Source organism: Triticum aestivum, chromosome 5B, assembly GCF_018294505.1.
Source record: "Triticum aestivum cultivar Chinese Spring chromosome 5B, IWGSC CS RefSeq v2.1, whole genome shotgun sequence".
In the NCBI taxonomy this organism is placed as follows: domain Eukaryota; kingdom Viridiplantae; phylum Streptophyta; class Magnoliopsida; order Poales; family Poaceae; genus Triticum; species Triticum aestivum.
Window position 1 is genome coordinate 236,984,156 of NC_057807.1, and position 19,041 is coordinate 237,003,196.

Below are 19,041 nucleotides of genomic sequence, written 5' to 3' on the forward strand. Positions count from 1 at the left end.
TTCTTGGCCGAGGTGCCGGGCAAGCCATTCGTCAGGGATGCTGTGTTTGAAAGCCGCTAAGGCTTTAGCGTCCGGACAGTCAACAATTTGATTCTTCTTAGTGAGGAATCTGTTCGAAAGCTTGCGGGCAGACTCTCCGGGCTGTTGGATTATGTGACTTAGATCGTCTGCATCCGGAGGCCGGACATAAGTCCCCTGAAAATTGGCCCTGAAAGCGTCTTCGAGTTCCTCCCAACTCCCAATTGAGTTTTCGGGGAGGCTTTTCAACCAGTGTCGAGCTGGTCCCTTCAACTAGAGGGGAAGGTATTTGATGGCGTGGAGGTCATCCCCACGAGCCATGTGAATATGCAGGATAAAATCCTCGATCCAGACCCCTGGGTCTGTCGTGCCGTCGTATGCTTCTATGTTCATAGGTTTAAAGCCTTGTTGGAATTCATGGTCCAGTACTTCTTCGGTGAAGCATAGGGGGTGAGCAGCCCCTCTGTATCTGGACGCATTGTGGCATGTAGCCGGCTGTTGTTGTGTCCGGGGTTGATTCCGAACTAGTATCTGGCTTTTATGAGCGTTTGGGTGACCATAGTCCTGCGCTGGGGTGTGTCTTCTAGATCCATATATGGACCTGGCTGCACCGGTCTTTTTATCTGTATGCTCGCGTGGATCGTGCGTAGTGTCTGCGACCGCTCTGTTATGGTTGTGAGGCGGTACATCTGGTTTCTTGGTCGAATTTTCTTTTGGTGGAACGGCCGCGTCGTCGAATTCTGGCAGTAGCTTGCGCTTCGGATAGCTTTTCGTATGGCGGTCATCGCCATATCTTTCTTCAGTGTCTAGCACTTTATTCCATCTGCGACTTAGCTTTTCCTGTGCGGCCTTGAGCCGTTGCTTTTGCTTTTCTAGACTTCTTGCGGTGGCCATAAGCTTTCTGTGGAGGTTGTCTCGTTCCACTTGTTCGTCCAGGATGATGAATGCATCGTCGTCCGGACTGTCTTCCTGTTCTGGGGCGGCATCCTGAGCTCGTCCCTCCGGATCATTGTGATCGTTTATTTGCTCCGAACTTGATTTGGCGTGACCTGGCTCGTCCTGCTCCATCGCTGGGTCCATATGGTCATTATTGCTTTCGGAGTTTGCGGGTATATCAACCCTTCTTGCGCTCTTGTCGCTATTTTTGCCATTGCTGGACTTTGAGCGGCGTCTGCGCCGCCTCTTTTGCTTTTGCCCCGGTGTTTTATCGTCCGGGCTGCCGTCCTTATTGGGCGTATCTACCATCTATATATCGTGTGACAAGGTAGTAGTCCCGCGCTCCAGGGATTCTAGAGCCTCTCCTGCATCGTTGTCCATACCGTCGATGTCTTCGGAGTCAAGCACGTCGGTTAATTCTTCGATCGTGGCAATGAAGTGGGTGGTGGGTGGGCGCCGAATTCCTTCGTCGCCTGCTTCCCACTCGGGCCGGACATAGTTCGGCCCAGAGTCTCCTGACAAAGAGAATGACTTCAAGGAGTTCAGCATGTCGCCAAAGGGCGAGTGCTGAAAGATGTCCGCTGTGGTAAACTCCATTACCGGAGCCCAACCTGGCTCGATTGGCTCGAGAGTGAGCAGAACAGGACCAACAGCCGGATATGAGTCCGGGGGTCCGGGGTTACAGGCCTCCATAGAGGTGGGACCCGTGTTCGGCTCCACCGCCAATAAGTGTGCGGCCTGCAGAGCGGGGTCCAGCCCTCCGTCCATAGGAAACACAACCTGTCCTGGATTTAGATCCAAGGCTGCTTCGGGGATGATGTCCCGGGCACTGTCCGACAGCAGGTCTAGGCCGTGCTCGTCGTGGCTGTCCGGCGCTCCTAGCGCAGGCTCGAATCCGTCGAAGATCAAGTCTCCACGGATATCTGCCGTGTAGTTCAAGTTTCCGAACCTGATCTGGTGGCCAGGGCGAAGCTGCCGATCTACTCCAACTGGCCAAGCGAATTGGCCCGCAGTGCGAAGCCGCCGAACACAAAGATCTGTTCGGGGAGAAGAGTCTCACCCTGGATCATGTCGTTGACGATTGAAGACGCCATCAAGCCTCGAAGGGACGACATAGAGGAACTCTCAATGAAAGCACCAATGTCAGTGTCAAAACCGGCGGATCTCGGGTAGGGGGTCCCGATCTGTGCATCTTAGGCTGATGGTAACAGGAAGCGAGGGACACAATGTTTACCCAGGTTCGGGCCCTCTCGATGGAGGTAAAACCCTACTTCCTGCTTGATTAATATTGAAGATATGTGGAATACAAGAGTAGATCTACCACGAGATTGTAGAGGCTAAACCCTATGAGCTAGCCTATGATGGTATGATTGTAATTGTGATCGGCCTTCTAAGGACCATCCTCTCCGGTTTATATAGACACCGGAGAGCTAGGGTTTACATGGAGTCGGTTACAAGGAAGGAAACATAATATCCGGATCGCCAAGCTTGTCTTCCACGCAAAGGAGAGTCCCATCCGGACACGAGCCGAAGTCTTGAGTCTTGTATCTTGACGCTTCTATAGTCCGGACGGTGAATATAGCCCGGCTGTCCGGATACCCCCTTATCCAGGACTCCCTCAACGAGTCCGAGGTTCCGATAACACAAGCCCAACCTGATGTTGGGTCTATGTGCGGCTCTAGCGCCGCTGAGTCTGCGGCCTCCGTGGCGGGGTTGAGCTTCCCATCTTCAGATGACACAGTCCGCTCCAGCTATAGGGCCAGGGCGGTCACAGGTGCTATCTCATGTGTGCGGCCAAATGACAGATCTAGGTCATGTTCATCATGGTGGCCGAGGACAGCCGTCATGTGCTCGAATCCGTCGAAGATCAAGTCTCCACGAATATCGGCCACAAAATTCAGGCTTCCAAACCTGACCTGATGGCCAGGGGCGTAGCTATCGATCTGCTCTAGATGGCCAAACGAGTTGGCCTGCTGTGCGAAGCCACCGAATATGAAAATCTATCCGGGGAGGAAGATCTCCCCCTAGACTGCATTGCTCTAGGTGATTGATGGAGCCATCAAGCCTATCTTCGATGACACAGTGGAACTCTTAATGATAGCACCAATGTCGGTGTCGAAACTAGCGGATCTCGGGTAGGGGGTCCCGAACTATGCGTCTAAGGCAAATGGTAACAGGAGGCGGGGGACACAATGTTTACCCAGGTTCGGGCCCTCTCTATGGAGGTAATACCCTACTTCCTGCTTGATTGATCTTGATGAATATGAGTATTACAAGAGTTGATCTACCAAGAGATCGTAATGGCTAAACCCTAGAAGTCTAGCCTATGAGGTTATGATTGATTTGACTCTAACCCTAGAAGTCTAAACCCTCCGGTTTATATAGACACCGGGGGGGACTAGGGTTGTACAAAGTCGGTTACAGAGAAAGGAATCTACATATCCGAATTGCAAAGCTTGCCTTCCACGCAAAGGAGAGTCCCATCTGGACACGGGACAAAGTCTTCTATCTTGTATCTTCACAGTCCAACAGTCCGGCCAAAGTATATAGTCCGGCTATCCGAGGACCCCTTAGTCCCGGACTCCCTCGGCCACTCCCTTCGGGGGTCTTGTCGTCATCTACCTCATGAGGCTTGGCCCCCTGCAGGGTCTTGTGGTGTTGGTGTTGGAGCTGGGCCATACCAGGCTGTCGATGGAGCCACATGGTGGGCCGTAGGCAGGCAGGACTAGATACCCCCAAGTCCATGACACCGACAGTAGCCCCCGGGCCCAAGGCGCGCTCGGACTTGGCTTCCAGGCAAAGCCAAAGGGCAAGTGCGGAGCGCCACGGGCCCTATCAGCTTGCGGCCCTGAAGACACGTGGTGGTTGATGGGACGTGGGCGTCTCCACTTCCCCACGCCGCCTTGATATCTGGAAAACCCAACAACCGCCCGTTGTCAGTGCACCTCGCCCTTCGTGGTGTACTGTGCCCAGCTCTTGTTTCCTCCTCCCCAATCTCGCTGTCGCGTCCATAGATATGGTGCCAGCGTCTTGTCCTCTCTTGGTATTCTCCATGGCTCCCAAGCCAAGGAAGAAGAAGGTGAAGCCACGTGCGCTGGCCGGTCCTCCGCCGGCCCTGGAGCCAGCCCTTGAGCAGTTGATGGTGATCAATAAGGAGGGGATGGACAAGGTTCGCCATGCGCTCGCCGTTAATTCCAATGATGGGAGGGTGACGGCTGTCCGCCCTGCGTCTTGGCGAACCAGGGAGATGAGTGCCACTGAGGTTCCCATCCATCTCCATGCTCTTCTTGCTGGGTTGATACCTCCCTTCTCCCTTTCTTCAATGCCGTGATGTCGCATTACCAGATCCATCTGCTGCATCTGGACCCTCGCTCTGTCATCCTCCTCGCCGTCTTCGCCTTCCTCTGCGAGGGCATGGTGGGCATCACTCCCTTCGTGGCCTTGTTTCGACATTTCTTCCTGCTCTGGCTGGTGGACGCTCGCCAACGTTCTGGGTGCGCGACCTTTGAAGCCGTGGCAGCGACTACTGGCTCGGGGATTGACTTCGAGCTTTCGCCTGTCACGAAGGGGTTCCGGAAGCAGTGGCTCCTGATGGACGCCCACGCATTCAGCCCCCTGCTCACTATTCCTGGTTCGCTGGCTTCGCCAAGCTCCGATTGGTGCCATGAGAAGCTCACCGACCGGCGTCTTGCTTCCGTCTGGAAGAGGTTGGCGAGGCTTCAGGAGCTAGGGGTGACAGCGCCAATGGTGGTGAAGGAATTCGTGAAGCAGCGCATTGCTCCCTCCAGCGCCATTCTTGCCTGATGTGGGACTTCCCAGGCGCTGGAGACCCGATGAGGCTGCAGAGGCCGTCGCTTGCCGCCGACACCCTGAGCATGGTGGTCAAGCTCCTGACTGGTGAGCCCGAGCCAGCTGACCTTCCGGGGGGTGGTTGTCTTCTTTATCTGTGCTCGAACAAGGAGGCCTTCGCGGGGTAGATGCCTCTGTTTTATGAGTGGGGGTTGCTTCCCGAGGGCATTGAGGGGCTCCGCGAGAACCCCGTCTTCGTGGCTCCTCTCCTGATCGACCCTGCCGCGTGCGCCCCAGTGTGGAGGTAGGGGGCGCGCGCCTCCATCAACCCCCGAGGGCTCCTCCGGAGGCTCAGCCTCGTTAGAGGCTCAGGAGCCTGAGGCTCTCGAGGTCCGGGAGGGAGCCGCTGCAAACCTGCGCAACTCCAGGCTCCGGAGGCAGGAGCCTCTGACGCTCGGGGTGGTGACTCCAGAGCGACTGCTGGCGATGAGGGGCCCACCAATGGCCCCGGGGTCGTGAGCTAGGAAGTCGCGCCGGGTGCCCATGCCCTTGGGACCCCTACTCCAGGTATCACGTTGGGTGCTCCCCCTCCTGAGGATCGCCTGCCGGGACCGGGTCAGCGCCGCTTGTGCCTCGAGTCGCTTCTGAAGAGGAAAAGGTCCCCGTGCTGCGACGACGGCACCCGTTGGCCGCTGAATCCGAGGAGATATGTGGCCACCGATGAGTAAGTACCTTCGCTCTTGATCCCCAAGCGCGCCGTGTTTTCTCATGGCTGGTGGTTTTGCAGGATCTCCATGAAGGCGAAACCTCGGGAGGCGGGCACCCCCAAGGACCCCAGCTCGGCGCGTGCATGCAGCCCCCAGTGTCCCAAGCCTGCGCAGGCTGTGAGTCCAACTCTATCCAGCATGACGCCCCTCCCCCCATGACTCTGCCCGCGAGGCGAAGGGTGCACTGGTGATCCTCCCTCTTGTCATTGCCGACAGGGGGTATCCTCCAGGCAGCCCTTGCCTTCAAGCTGTGGGGCTACGCCAGCCAGCCCCCAGTCGGTGACTGGCGGAGCGCCCAGCGCCTCCCGAGCGACTTCTAGAGCCGGTGAAGTTCTTGGCAATGTGCTCGCATTTGCTCGTGGAAATAGCGTGGTGCGCTTCGGGTTCTTCGGTGAAGCGATGTGTGCGATGGTCCATATTGGCGGGGAGCTCGCCGATGTCGACACCAGGCTTGAGGCAGAGAACCGCCGCTTGGAGTGTGAATGGCAGCGGCTGAAGGTAGCCATCAACCTTGGGAAGCTTCAGCGAGATGAAGCCGAAGTGCGCGCGGAGGCCTCGCTCGTGGCTTCTCATGAAGCTTGCGCTCGTGCCATGGAAGAGGCCGAGGCAGCCAACCGCCATCGCGGGGCGGCTGAGGAGCGGGAGCGAGATCTTCTGTCTTCAAATGCGGCCCTGCTGTGCGAAATCGAGGAGCGTCATGCCCTGCTAGCCTCCTCACCAGGTGAGGTGGTCTGATACGTCTCCAACGTATCTATAATTTATGAAGCATTCATGCTATTTTATTATCTGTTTTGAATGATTATGGGCTTTGTTATACACTTTTATATTACTTTTGGGACTAACCTATTAACCGGAGGCCCATCCCATATTGCTGTTTTATTGCCTGTTTCAGTATTTTGAAGAAAAGGAATATCAAACGGAGTCCAAACGGAATGAAACCTTCGGCAAAGTTATTTTTGGAACAGAACCAATCCCAGGAACTTGGAGTGCAAGCCAGGGGATCATCGAGGAGGCCACGAGATAGGGGGCACGCCCACCCCCCTGGGCGCGCCCTACCCTCTCGTGGGCCCCTCGAGGCTCCCCCGACTGACTTCTTTCGCCTATATAAGCCTACGTACCCTAAAAACTTTGAAAATCAAGATAGATCGGGAGTTCCGTCGCCGCAAGCCTCTGTAGCCACCAAAAACCTCTCGGGAGCCCATTCCGGCACCCTGTCGGAGGGGGGATCCTTCACCGGTGTCCATCTTCATCATCCCGGCGCTATCCATGACGAGGAGGGAGTAGTTCACCCTCGAGGCTGAGGGTATGTACCAGTAGCTATGTGTTTGATCCCTCTCTCTCGTGTTCTCTCTCATGTTCCCTCTATGGCACGATCTTGATGTATCCCGAGCTTTGCTATTGTAGTTGGATCTTATGATGTTTCTCTCCCTCTACTCTCTTGTGATGAATTGAGTTTCCCCTTTGAAGTTATCTTATCGGATTGAGTCTTTAATGATTTGAGAACACTTGATGTATGTCTTGCCATGCTTATCTGTGGTGACAATGGGATATCATGTGCCACTTGATGTATGTTTTGGTGACCAACTTGCGGGTTCCTCCCATGAACCTATGCATAGGGGTTGGCACACGCTTTCGTCTTGACTCGCTGGTAGAAACTTTGGGGCACTCTTTGAAGTACTTTGTGTTGGTTGAATAGATGAATCTGAGACTGTGTGATTCATATCATATAATCATGCCCACGGATACTTGAGGTGACAATGGAGTATCTAGGTGACATTAGGGTTTTGGTTGATTTGTGTCTTAAGGTGTTATTCTAGTATGAACTCTATGATAGATTGAGTGGAAAGAATAGCTTCATGTTATTTTACTACGAACTCTTGAATAGATAGAACAGAAAGGATAACTTTGAGGTGGTTTCGTACCCTACCATGATCTCTTCGTTTGTTCTCTGCTATTAGTGGCTTTGGAGTGACTCTTTGTTGCATGTTGAGGTATTGTTATATGATCTATCTATGTTATTATTGTTGAGAGAACTTGCACTAGTGAAAGTATGAACCCTATGCCTTGTTTCCTACCATTGCAATACCGTTTACGATCACTTTTACCACTTGTTACCTTGCTGTTTTTCTAATTTCAGATTACAAATACTCATATCTACTATCCATATTGCACTTGTATCACCATCTCTTCGCCGAACTAGTGCACCTATATAATTTACCATTGTATTGGGTGTGTTGGGGACACAAGAGACTTTTTGTTATTTGGTTGCAGGGTTGTTTGAGAGAGACCATCTTCATCCTACGCCTCCTACGGATTGATAAACCTTAGGTCATCCACTTGAGGGAAATTTGCTACTGTCCTACAAACCTGTGCACTTGCAGGCCCAATAATGTCTACAAGAAGAAGGTTGTGTAGTAGACATCATGGCCCTTGCCGAGGCGGAGCTCCTGAGGCGCCACGAGGACTTGACGCTGGAGGCCATAGAACGTAGCTTGGCGCTGGAGAGGCTGGAGGTGAGGGAGCAACAGGACGCCGTGGCTGAGGATGTTTTCGCCCCCCGAGAAGCTCAGGTCTAGGTGGAGGTGGAGAAGAGGGTGACGAAGGCATGCGCTGCGCTGGATGGAAGGCATCACCTGGACTTGGAGCTGCTTAAGGCTGAGTTTGAGGCCCGGACCTCCGTCCTAAAGATCAAGCTGCAGGCTGTGGAGCAGCGTGAGGGCGCTGCCCGGGAGGCCTTGGCTTCTTGCAAATCCACCCTGGATTCTGCTCGCGCCGAGATATCCTCTCTCCGGAAGCAAGCCGAGGACACCGCCTCCCTCCTGGAGAAGGCTGCGAGTATAAAGTGCCGCCGCCTGACACTGGAGCGCGAACACGGCCCCATGCTCCAAGGTCTGCGCGTCAGAGCCAACAACGCTGGGTGCTGTTTGCAACTATGCCGGCCATCTTCGCTTCTTCACTGATGTCGTGACCCGCCTGGAGGATTAGGCTACAAAAGCCCGCCAGCTCGTTGAGGAAAGGAGTCGGGGCCTCCTTGGGCGTGCGCCCTCGTGCATCTTCAGCAATCTCCTGAACCTTGACTCCCACTTCGATTTCGGCACCGTGCTAGCCCCCGTGCCTGCTGCCACCCAAGACAAGCTTGCCAAGTGGGTGGACGGTCAATCGGATGCTTTGGTGCAGGAGCTGACTCCTGAGGATGACACGGTCGTGCTTGTAGCCAAAGGAGCTGGCGCAGGTGGAGATGACGAGGAGGGTGGCAGCTTCAACACAAGCAGCGTGGATGGGAGTGACGAAGAAGGCGCATCGAGCTAGGCTTGTATTTATTTTGCTTTAACCTATATAAATGAAAACTCAAACATATTCTTGTGAGAGCATTTTGGGAAGGGGGTGCCCCTTATGATGTGTGAGATCACTAAATACTTTTGAAGTGACATTCGGGGCGAGGCCCCGCAGGGCTGTGGATCACTGAGCAAGGTAGTTGTTTATGACTTATCTTGGTTTTCGAGGGCCTTGCGTGGGGCCCGGCGTCGCGGTCGGGCCCCTTCTCCTGAGGCGAGCCTGCTGCGAGCTTGCGAGGCCTTGTGTCTCCCGAGGGGCCTGCTGGCCTGCTGAAGAGTGCCTCGTGAGGATCCAACTGCCAGATCATGGCGAGGTGGGTGCACGAGGCAACCGCACCCTTGAGCCCCCGGCGGCGTTCAGCACCAGCGCGTACACCGTACCCAACCCCCGCTCGTGAGGCGTTTGAGGGCAGGGTGGTGGTCACGAGTTCCAAGAAAAGAATGCAAGAACTGAAGGCAAGAGATCGACACCAACGAGGAAACTCCCCCCATTTTATAAACACACGTAAAACAAACTTCTTCAAAAAGTTGGCAAGCAAGTAAAAAAGGAAGGCAAAAAGTAGGCGGCCACGTCCAACGCCTAACTGGTCTTCAGTCTTCGGTCTTCTCACCAGCGTGGAGCTAAGTGCTTCCACTGGCTGGGCATAGTCATTGTGGACAATGTCGACGGCTAGCGCGGAGCATGATGCTTCCACTAGGACGTGGGTGGGAGGCCCCAGGGCGGCACTCAGGACACTCCGGGGCATGTACAGCCCCACTCATTATTACGTGAGAATGTCACGAGCGGAGACCTTCACAGGGCGGAGCCTTGCTTCATGTTGCCTGATGAGGACCCCATCGTGCGCCACCCCTGAACACCGTTGGGGAGACCGGAAACCAGGACAAGACCAAGGGGCCAAGGGAACGCTGACGGCGTCCTCGGTGACCATAGGCCCCCTGCCGAGGGGAAGGGCTCGTCGGCGCCTTCCCCGCCAGGGAACCTACCTCCAGGCTAGATCCTGCTCCGTGCAGCGCGAGGGGGGCCCTGCCGCTGGGCTTCCCCGCGTTGCTCCCAACGTCCTTCATGCTCCTGAGGAGGGTCCGCCGTCCTGAGGGTCCTGGTGGTCGCCACGTCTTGGTTTACCTGCGATCCATGGTCAGTGTAAGCGTGCCCCTACGGCGTTAACTGTACCCAGAGGCTGCCACTGTTGGGGACGTCGGCAGGGCTTGGTGGTGATTCTAAGGAGAGCTCGGCCTCGTGTATGTCCAGCGCCCAGCCTGGCGTGGGGGATCGACTGGGGCCCTCTCCTAGCGCGTGCCTTGGATCCATCGCGACGGGTACGTAGGCTTCCGGGTTGTTCGCACCAGGGGCGCCTCCTGGCCGCCTAACGTTCCCGTTCCCTTCTACCATCCTCTGGTCCTGTTGGCCAGGGGCCGGCACTCCAGCGCGGCCCTTGGTGGTGTCGCCTAAAGCAGCCCCGCGCTGAGGGGGCATGTTCGGGATGGCGCGGGCTGCTCCACGAGGCTGGTCGACGTCGAGAAGCTCTCCGTGGTCCCTGGGAGGGGGCGTGCGGTTGTGTCGGGGATGAGCGCGTGCCCCCACCACCTCCTGCGATGTGGGGAGGGTGCAGAACAGCGCCGCCCCCTGCATGCCGCATCCAGCAGCTCGGCGACCCATTCCAGCAGGGCATCGCAGCCACTCTCAAGCAGCCTGCACCACAGGAGTTCTCGGGCCATGATGATCGCCGCCCGCATGTTCGCTTGTTCTCTGTGCGAGTGCGGAGCGGTTGCTGCAGTGTAGTTCGCAGATCGCGCGGCTGCGCGGCTGCGGCGCGGCGCCAGTGGAGAAGGCTGCACCGCGCGCCCACGCAATTGGTCGCCCCTGGCGGAACGCGGGCCGCAAGCAGGGCAGAGTGGAGGTCGTCTTCACCGGCGGGTGCCGCCGAGGAGGTCTGGACGACCCAGTGCTCGACGTGGGCTCTCCGGGTGTCAGCCATGGCGTCGGTGGAGCGGCAGAGGACTGGTCGACGGAAGAGAAGATCCGACGCACCCCTACCTGGTGCGCCAAATGTCGGATTTAGGGATCCGGCAACCCTTGAGAGGTTCAAACTCTGGGGTGCGTGCGGAGATCTCAACCTGACCAGCCAGCCTACTCGCGATCCTCCCTAGCCTAGCGCGTCGAGCTCGAGAGACATAAAGACATAGAGATTTATACTGGTTCGGGCCACCCCTTATGGTGTAATGCCCTAATCCAGTGTGGTGTGGTGGATTGTCTCGAGGGGCTATGGATGAACTAGCACAAAGGATGAACAAGCCTCAGGAGGTGAGGTGTTCTTGAGCTGGTGTGGTGTTCTACCTGTTCTAGTTTCGGTTTTTTCGTCCCCTCTATGGTGGTGGCTAAGTCCTATATATAGTGGCCTTGGTCCTCTTACCAAATATGAGCGGGAAGGGATTCCATAATGGAGGGATTTGAAAGGGGACAAGTAGTACAGTCTATCCTGAAAAAATAGTCTTCGCCTGCGAAAAGCCTTTGGTCGTGACGCTGCGGTGGGCTCGGTGATGACCTCCGTCCTGCCGTCCTGGCGGTCTTAGTCTTGTTGCACCAGAATGGAAACCTTTGGTTGATTCCTCGGGACCCCGCGTGTGTGGCTTGCCTCCCTTGCACCGAAGAGGAAAAACATGTGCTCTGCACCTACCTGGCGCCCGCCTGGCCTTGGTCGTCATGGCTCACGTCAGCTGAGCCTCGTGAGGTAGCTGCATAGAACTCTCCGTCCCTCAGGAGCCCTCCTGAGGAGGCCACTCCCTTCAGGGTCTTCCTGTCGTCCGCCTCGCGAGGCTTGGCCCCTCGCAAGGGTCTTGTGGTGTTGGTGTTGGAGCTGGGCCGTACTAGGCCGTCGATGGAACCACGTGGTGGGCCGCAGGCAGGCAGGACTGGATACCCCCAAGTCCAGGACGCCGACAAGCCTTACTCATGTCAGCTCTGGGCAGTAGTTTGCAGATTGCTTGACAAAGGGACTAAGAACAAAGGACTATAACTTGGCGTGTGACAAGATGGGCATGACAGATATCTATCACCCATCTTAAGGGGGGGTCTTGAACCGATATGGGCCCTAGTCCATCTAGATCTGTCTCTTGGGCCCAAGCCCATGAGAGGGGGTGAGCTAGAAGAGGACCCACCCTTGTCTCAGTCCCGGGCAAGCCGCCACACAAGTGACACACTCGCGCAAGCCACCAGACAGCAGCTCAATCCAGTATGGAGGTACCTCTCCCTCGATTCAACATGGTATCAGACCAGGCTATGGAGGAGGCGGCGGCGGCGTAGTTGCTCGCCGGCGAGGTGGCGGGGTCCGGCGGGGCCAGGCGCGATGAGAGACGGCTGCGTGAGGGGCCAGTCGCGATGAGAGACGGCTGCGTGAGGGGCCAGGCGCGACGAGACAATTGCACTAAGTCTGGTAGAAAACAAACATACTAGCTGCTTCCCAAAATATAAGGCGCGTTTGACTTTACATAATTTTTGCTGCACGACTTTAGACTATTAAAAATATACCAAAGTAAAGGGTTTGGGCATGCATAAATGATACTACCTCCGTTCCAAAATACTTGTCTTTCTAGGCATTTCAAATGGACAGAACATATGGATGTATGTAGACATATTTTAGAGTGTAGATTCGCTTATTTTGCTTCGTATGTAGTCACTTGTTGAAATCTCTAGAAAGATAAATATTTAGGAACGGAGGGAGTATCATTGTATTTGTCTTGCAAAACTATTTTATTTCATATGTCGTTATATTAAATATGTAGATATTCGATACTTGAAAATTATAGTCGAAGTTGTGCCATGCCGACAAGTGAAAGTCAAATACGTCTTTATTTTGAGGAGGGAGTACCAACGTTTATCGTTCAATTTGTTTATGCATTTCAACAACATTTAAATGTTGCAACTCTATACTTAAAAAAGTATGTTTTTTTAAATAAGCACACTAAAAATATCAGCATAATACCTGCAGCGGAACGCGGGCTTTACACTAGTTCATTTGAGGATTTAGGAACACGTGCACGCTCTATACACCGGACCGGATGAAATAAAGAATGGAGAAATCCGTTGTCTCGGAAAGCATAGCAAGAGAGCCGCCAAATCGGCAATGGGCACCCCAAGTGCCCAACGGCGGCGCCGTCGTTATTGTTTAGCACCAAAGCTACCAGAGTCTGAATTCGATTCACCTAGGGCGTGTTTGGTTGCCCGGGTAGCTTTAGGATGCATTGCATGGGGGAACCTGGGTGACCACGGCCTGGTTGAGCCGATGCAGAGTTGAGCTAAGATTGGTGTTTGGTGAACTTGTACGTCATGGCTGTACGAGGTGTAGTTCTTCTGAATATTGCTGAAATTGATGCGTAAGGCAGAGCATATGCAGCAGCGTGGAGCGACGGGATCCGGGGTTTGGTGGTTCCAAACGGTTGGATCCGGCGAGCGGCAACGGGGCTTGGTGGAGGGGACGAAGATGGCCGCACTTGACATGGCAGCGGGGGCTGCCGTGCTTGTCGAGGAAACTCACCAGTGAACGAGGTGACGGCACTTGACAAGGGCGGCGGGGGCGGCGCTTTGTAGAGGACGGCGGCGACGCTTGGTAGAGGAGAACGGAGGTGGTGGTGCTTGACGAAGAAGGATTCAGCGGCGCTTGGTCGATTGGATCTTGGCGGCGGCGCGTGACGAAGAGGCAGAAGGGAGAGGAAGGAGACGGAGGAACGAGCCTGCACGAGAGATACGCAAGAATCCTGTGTTCCCCTCGGCCTGGCTGAGAGGCCTTCTTTTGCATCCGCCGGGCCAGGCTGAAAGGTGCATACAGCTTACCAAACGACCCAGATTTTGCACGATGGATACGGGCCAGATGCAACACAAGGAACCAAAACACGACCCTAGTAGTTGTATTCTGAGCATGCGGTGGTCAGACGAAAATGATCAAAACGTGTGGTGCATTCTGTAGTACTGCTTCTGTTCCGTTGGATCGAGCTGCACTGGTTGTGCATTCAGTATCTCCATTGGCAGATTGGCACATGTGACAGTGACACAAGCTGCTGATTGCTGTCTAAACGAGGAAAGTACAAGACAATTAAACAAGCAGAAATAGCAAATCCACCCAAAGAGCCCACTGTGCTAGAATTAATAACCAGAAAAAAAAAACAAGTAACCAATGCTATGCTGTGGAAACAGGTTGGGATTAAGCGGGCACTGCAGTGTCATAATCTATCACAGTCACAACAACGTGTGTTATAGATGGGCTTTGGCCCATAGAAAAAATAATTGCTAATTAATCTTTAAGTCTTGTGTATGTCATGTGGTGAAAAATTTAGCACCATACTGCTAGTGAAAGAAGAATTTGATCCTTTATAAAGCTTGCTCTACCGCATGTCACTGGAAGCTTGAGAAGATGAGTTATACACACGTGCTCCTCCCCCGCCGTCCGTCGCGACTCGCGCGCATCATGTTTCATGAGTGAGCTGAGTCGAGCTTATACATATGCGCTTTATTTTTGCCGGTCATTGTGCTGCCTCCAGCGGTCCTATCCCGGCGACAGCGTGCACGACCGGTCAGGAGAGCAGACCTCCGGAACCCCGTCATTCGAGATTGGGCATCGGGAGAAGGGCGATAAGATTTTTGGGAAGCGCGTCGATGCAACTACTCCCGATCCGTTCCCGTCTACGTCTTCTGCTTCAACTACTTCTCCTACATCGACTTCATGGCCAACAACGAGAATGCCAAGAAGAAGGCCACGGAAGAGGCCGAAACCGGTGTGGCCTTAGCCTGGCTTATCGGAGGTTATGGTTTGTTCATCCTCTACTTGCCCGTTCATGTGCTAGTCGCATATGTTATGTTCATAGATATTTCGGCTCTATGCTATATGCATGCTCACATGTTTACATATCGGTATAAGTTTCATATTATAAAATGTCATGTTTATTATCTACTTATGGATTAGATTAATTGAAAATATGATAATATTTATACGTACTAGTAATACAATGCATTCGATCCTTGATGAAAGCAAAGCATAAAACCATCAGTGCGTGAGAGCGTGTGTGACAGTTGTCACATCATAACAGCTAATTATCCTCTGTGTTGGCCGACTAACAACGTCGGCACCGGACCACGTATCCGTATTCTATCCTGTATTTCCGGCGACGTGGATTTGTGATATCAGGCGACGCACGCCCACACGCCGTCACGTCTTGCTTTTCTCTTGCAAATGTGACGGATCAATCAGAGATTGAGATGAAGAAGCAAGACGCGTGAGATCCGTGTTAGGCCAACTTCACTGCGCGACCCTATCCTGTCCGACCCTGTCCGTTTGGGACAAAAGGAACAAACGAGGCGACCCAGCGCGCGACGGCTCGGACCCATCCTGTCCGTTTTGTGTTCAGGACGACCCATTTCGAGCGTAAACTTGCGCCGGGTTTGGGTCGCGGCGGACACCAAACGGACGCGCGCCTCGTCCGCGTCGGTGCCGCGTGGCAGGCGGCCACCTACCTCCCACCGGCCAACATCAATGCGCACGAGCGGGCGGCCCCACCTGTCATCCGCACGTCGAACGGTCGCCGTCCTTCTTTAAGTGGGAAGCGTGGACGGGTCGTCGTCCACACTGCCCCACGCCACCCCGCGGCCTCCTCGAAACCCGGCAGCGCCTGTTCCCAAACCCTAGCCAAGAAACTCGCCGGCCGGCCGCCCGCAGTCATGGGCCTCTGGAACTACGGCCGCAAAGGCAAGCACGACGGCGAGGCTGGTTCCTCGTCGGGGCGTCACCGCGGCTCGGTGAAGAAAGAGGAACCCGCGTCACCATCGCCACCACGCCGGGCCCCCGCGCTGCCCGCCTTCTCCATCGCGCCCACGTCCGTCGGCGAGCGCGACCGGCATTACATCCGTGCGTCGGTGTGCCGCCGTTATTGGAAGACGAGGACGCCGCTCCCCTGGAGCGACGTCCATCTCCCCAATAACTGGCATCTCTCCGCCGACCGGGTCCCCATCCCGCCGGTCCCGGCGAGCGGCCGTGCGCGCGACGAGGAGATCGAGCGCCACCGCCGCCTCCTCCCCGACGACCTTTTCTACGACACCAGGTAACGCCCCCGACTCCGGGCTCTGGGACACCTGGTTTCGTGACGAGCACGACACCAGGCGCGCGTCGTTCTTCGCCGGCACCTCGACGGGGACGCGGCGGCCACGACAGGAGCGCGCAACGCCTGCTCCCCAGGAGCGCGGGCGTAGGCGGGTGCGCGGCGTCACGCCCACGCCGTCGCCGTCGCCGTCTCCATCGCCACCACCACCTCCTCGCATGACGAAGGAGGAGGAGGCCCGTCTCGTTGCGCGCGTCATGGAGGACTCCATGCGCACGCACGACGAGCGCCAGTGGGAGGGCCTCGAGGAGATGTTGGCCCGCTCTGCCGCCGGCGAGGTCGCCATCCCCGAGCTCGAGATGGTGGCGAAGGAGGAGGAGGTGGAGGAGCCGCCGGTGGCCGCGTGCCACCCGGCCCTGGTTGGCCAGGGGTGGAGCTGGTCGTGCACGACAGAAGAGATGGCCAACACCATGGGCGTGAACAGGCGCCCCACGCCGCCGCGGTCACCGGAACGGGAGGCGTCGCCGCGGGAGGAGGTGGTGCAGGTACCTCCCGCCGTCCAGCCAGCCCCCGTCTACCACGCACCGCCGGCCCATCTCTGGACGCCGCCGGCCTACGTCGACCTGGTCAGCGACGACAATGACACCGGCGGTCAGTGAGCGGCGTCGGCCACGGCATCGACGGGCGCGGCAGGAGCAGGAGCGCGCGAGAGGCTTTTTTTTGTTTTGTTTTATGTTAATTATGAACTGGGCCGTTAGGTGGACTGATAAACTGGGCCGTTTTGTGGCCGTAACCCCTATATATATGTTTTATGTTTTTATAACTAAGTTTATTTACTTTTTTAGTCATTTCATTTAGTTTTTAAATTTTTTTTATTCACGTCCATCCCAGACAGGTTTTGGGGTGCGGCCGCGCGTTGGGCGCACCCACGACCCATCGGACAAACGCGGACATGGACGAACCCATCGGCGCCTCAAAGGGACAAAATCCGGCCAAACCAGACGTCCGTTTGGGTCGCGCGGTGGAGTTGGCCTTACTACTACATACTACGAGTTGTGCCCATCAGAGTGACCGTGACCGTAACCCATGAATCCCATCGCCGTCGTCACGCCCGGGCAGAAATCCAGGAATCTGTCTCGACGCAGACATGGCCAGGACCGGGTTTGAGTTTTGTTTCTGGACCTGCGAGGTGTACTAGTAGCCCTGATATTCTGATGTGATGCTTCGACGTCCAACTGACCACTTTTGCGGCCTGCCGTTAGTTCATTCCAGCACGAGCAAAATATGCGGGGTCTCCTGCTACCAGCTTTACTGCAGCAGCTTAGCCTGTGCGTACCTGAAGATGCATTTGGGCCAAAAGTTCTCTTTGGATTTCCAGTAGTGTGTTCCATTGTCTAAAAATCAAGAAAACAAATTCACTCATTTACAGCATCTCCAAGACTCCAACTATATGTCAGGACGGATAGCCTGGATACTGCCTTGACTAAAAAGCCATCCAATTGGACCCGTGTCTCCAATCCTATGTTGAGGCTATCTGACACCCCTATTGAAAAAGGTTTTCACGCTGCTTCATATATAAATCAACGATCGACATACAAGCAGCCGCAAACAACAAAGGACCACCACACGCAACACATACACACAAGACAAGAAAAAGGTGCCGATGAACGGTAACGCCACGCAGTCACCCACCAACCACGCCATAGATGAACCAACAAGAACTGTTGCAGCCGACAATGGCTTCAACCGTGAAGTAGCCACATCGAAGAGGTGAAGTCGAACAACGACAAGCCATGGACTTCAAGGTGGTGCCTTCAAAAAGGCAAGAGTGTCGCCGTCGCCCGATCCAAGGATCAAGTTTTAACTTGGAGGATCACGAAGGGCAGAGAGCGAATGTGATGGAGCCATCAAGAAAGTAACAACCCCCACAGATAAAAACACCATTGACCAGGCCAAAAAGGGGCAAATTTTGCACCTTGGCACTTCACTACCATCGCCAAACCAGGGTGATAATACGGATGATAAAAAAGAAATTCAAACAGCTATTATATAGGCGGTCCCCTATTTTTATTACACTAGTGTTGTTGTTGTGGGGCAAAATGTAGAACTGGTAGGTTAAAATTGGCACCAAGTCATCCTAATTGTCAAGCGCATGTAATATGTGGCAAACCTACTATGGCCTGTGGCTCCAGACGACCACCTAGACACCGGGAGTGAGAATTTTACGTTGTTGGGTTCTTCGCGGTTGTTTGGTTCTTGCCAACCTCGCCCGACCAAATTAGGGCACGCCAAAAAATTGGCGATCGTTTTGGGGAGGTCCGTTGTGCCGCTCCTTGCGGCAAACAGCCGACGCGACACACAGGAGATCCTACTTGGATGACCCATTGGCAGCCAACGCAGCGAGGACAGGCAGTCAACGCAATGCTATTGTGCCGGTTATACTGCATCGGCAACCGTAGTGCGGTTAAAAATGCGATATAATATTTTTCAAGTTAGTAAACAATTTTTTAATCTGCGAAAAAATCTTAAATATTGAACTTTTCTGGGAAAGGATTTTTTTGTATATTTCTTCAAAATTGTGCACAAAATTTTAAAAAGTGATTTTTTACTTTTTGAACACTTACTGAAAATTGTGAACAAATTTGGAAATTTCAAACATTTTTTCAAAGCACGAACAACAATTTTAAATTCTGAACATTTATTTTGCAATTTTCAAACATGCTTTTAAAAACGTTAACAAGTTTTGAAATCCTGAACAATTTTGAAAGCCCAAACGTTTTTTGATTTTTTTCTGAAATTTATAAATTGAGGAAAAACACAAGAAATAAAAAGAAGAAGAAGAAACCCGGTAGAAACCCGCATAGAAAAAAAAACTAGCCTCTGCTGCGAAGTGGCCGGCCAACCACGTCGCTCTCTCTCGCTCGTTCCTCTGCGTTTGGTCAACTATTGATGAAATGAGCGTCAAATAAGTATTTTCTCGTTTTGCCCGCCTGTTAGTTGCCGACGACTTGGCGTCAAAGTAGATGCAGAGAGCTGTGGTGGGCTGGCCGTGGCAAATACTATTTGGAGGGCATCCAATCCAACAGGCATCCCACCCTCAGTTAACGCCAATA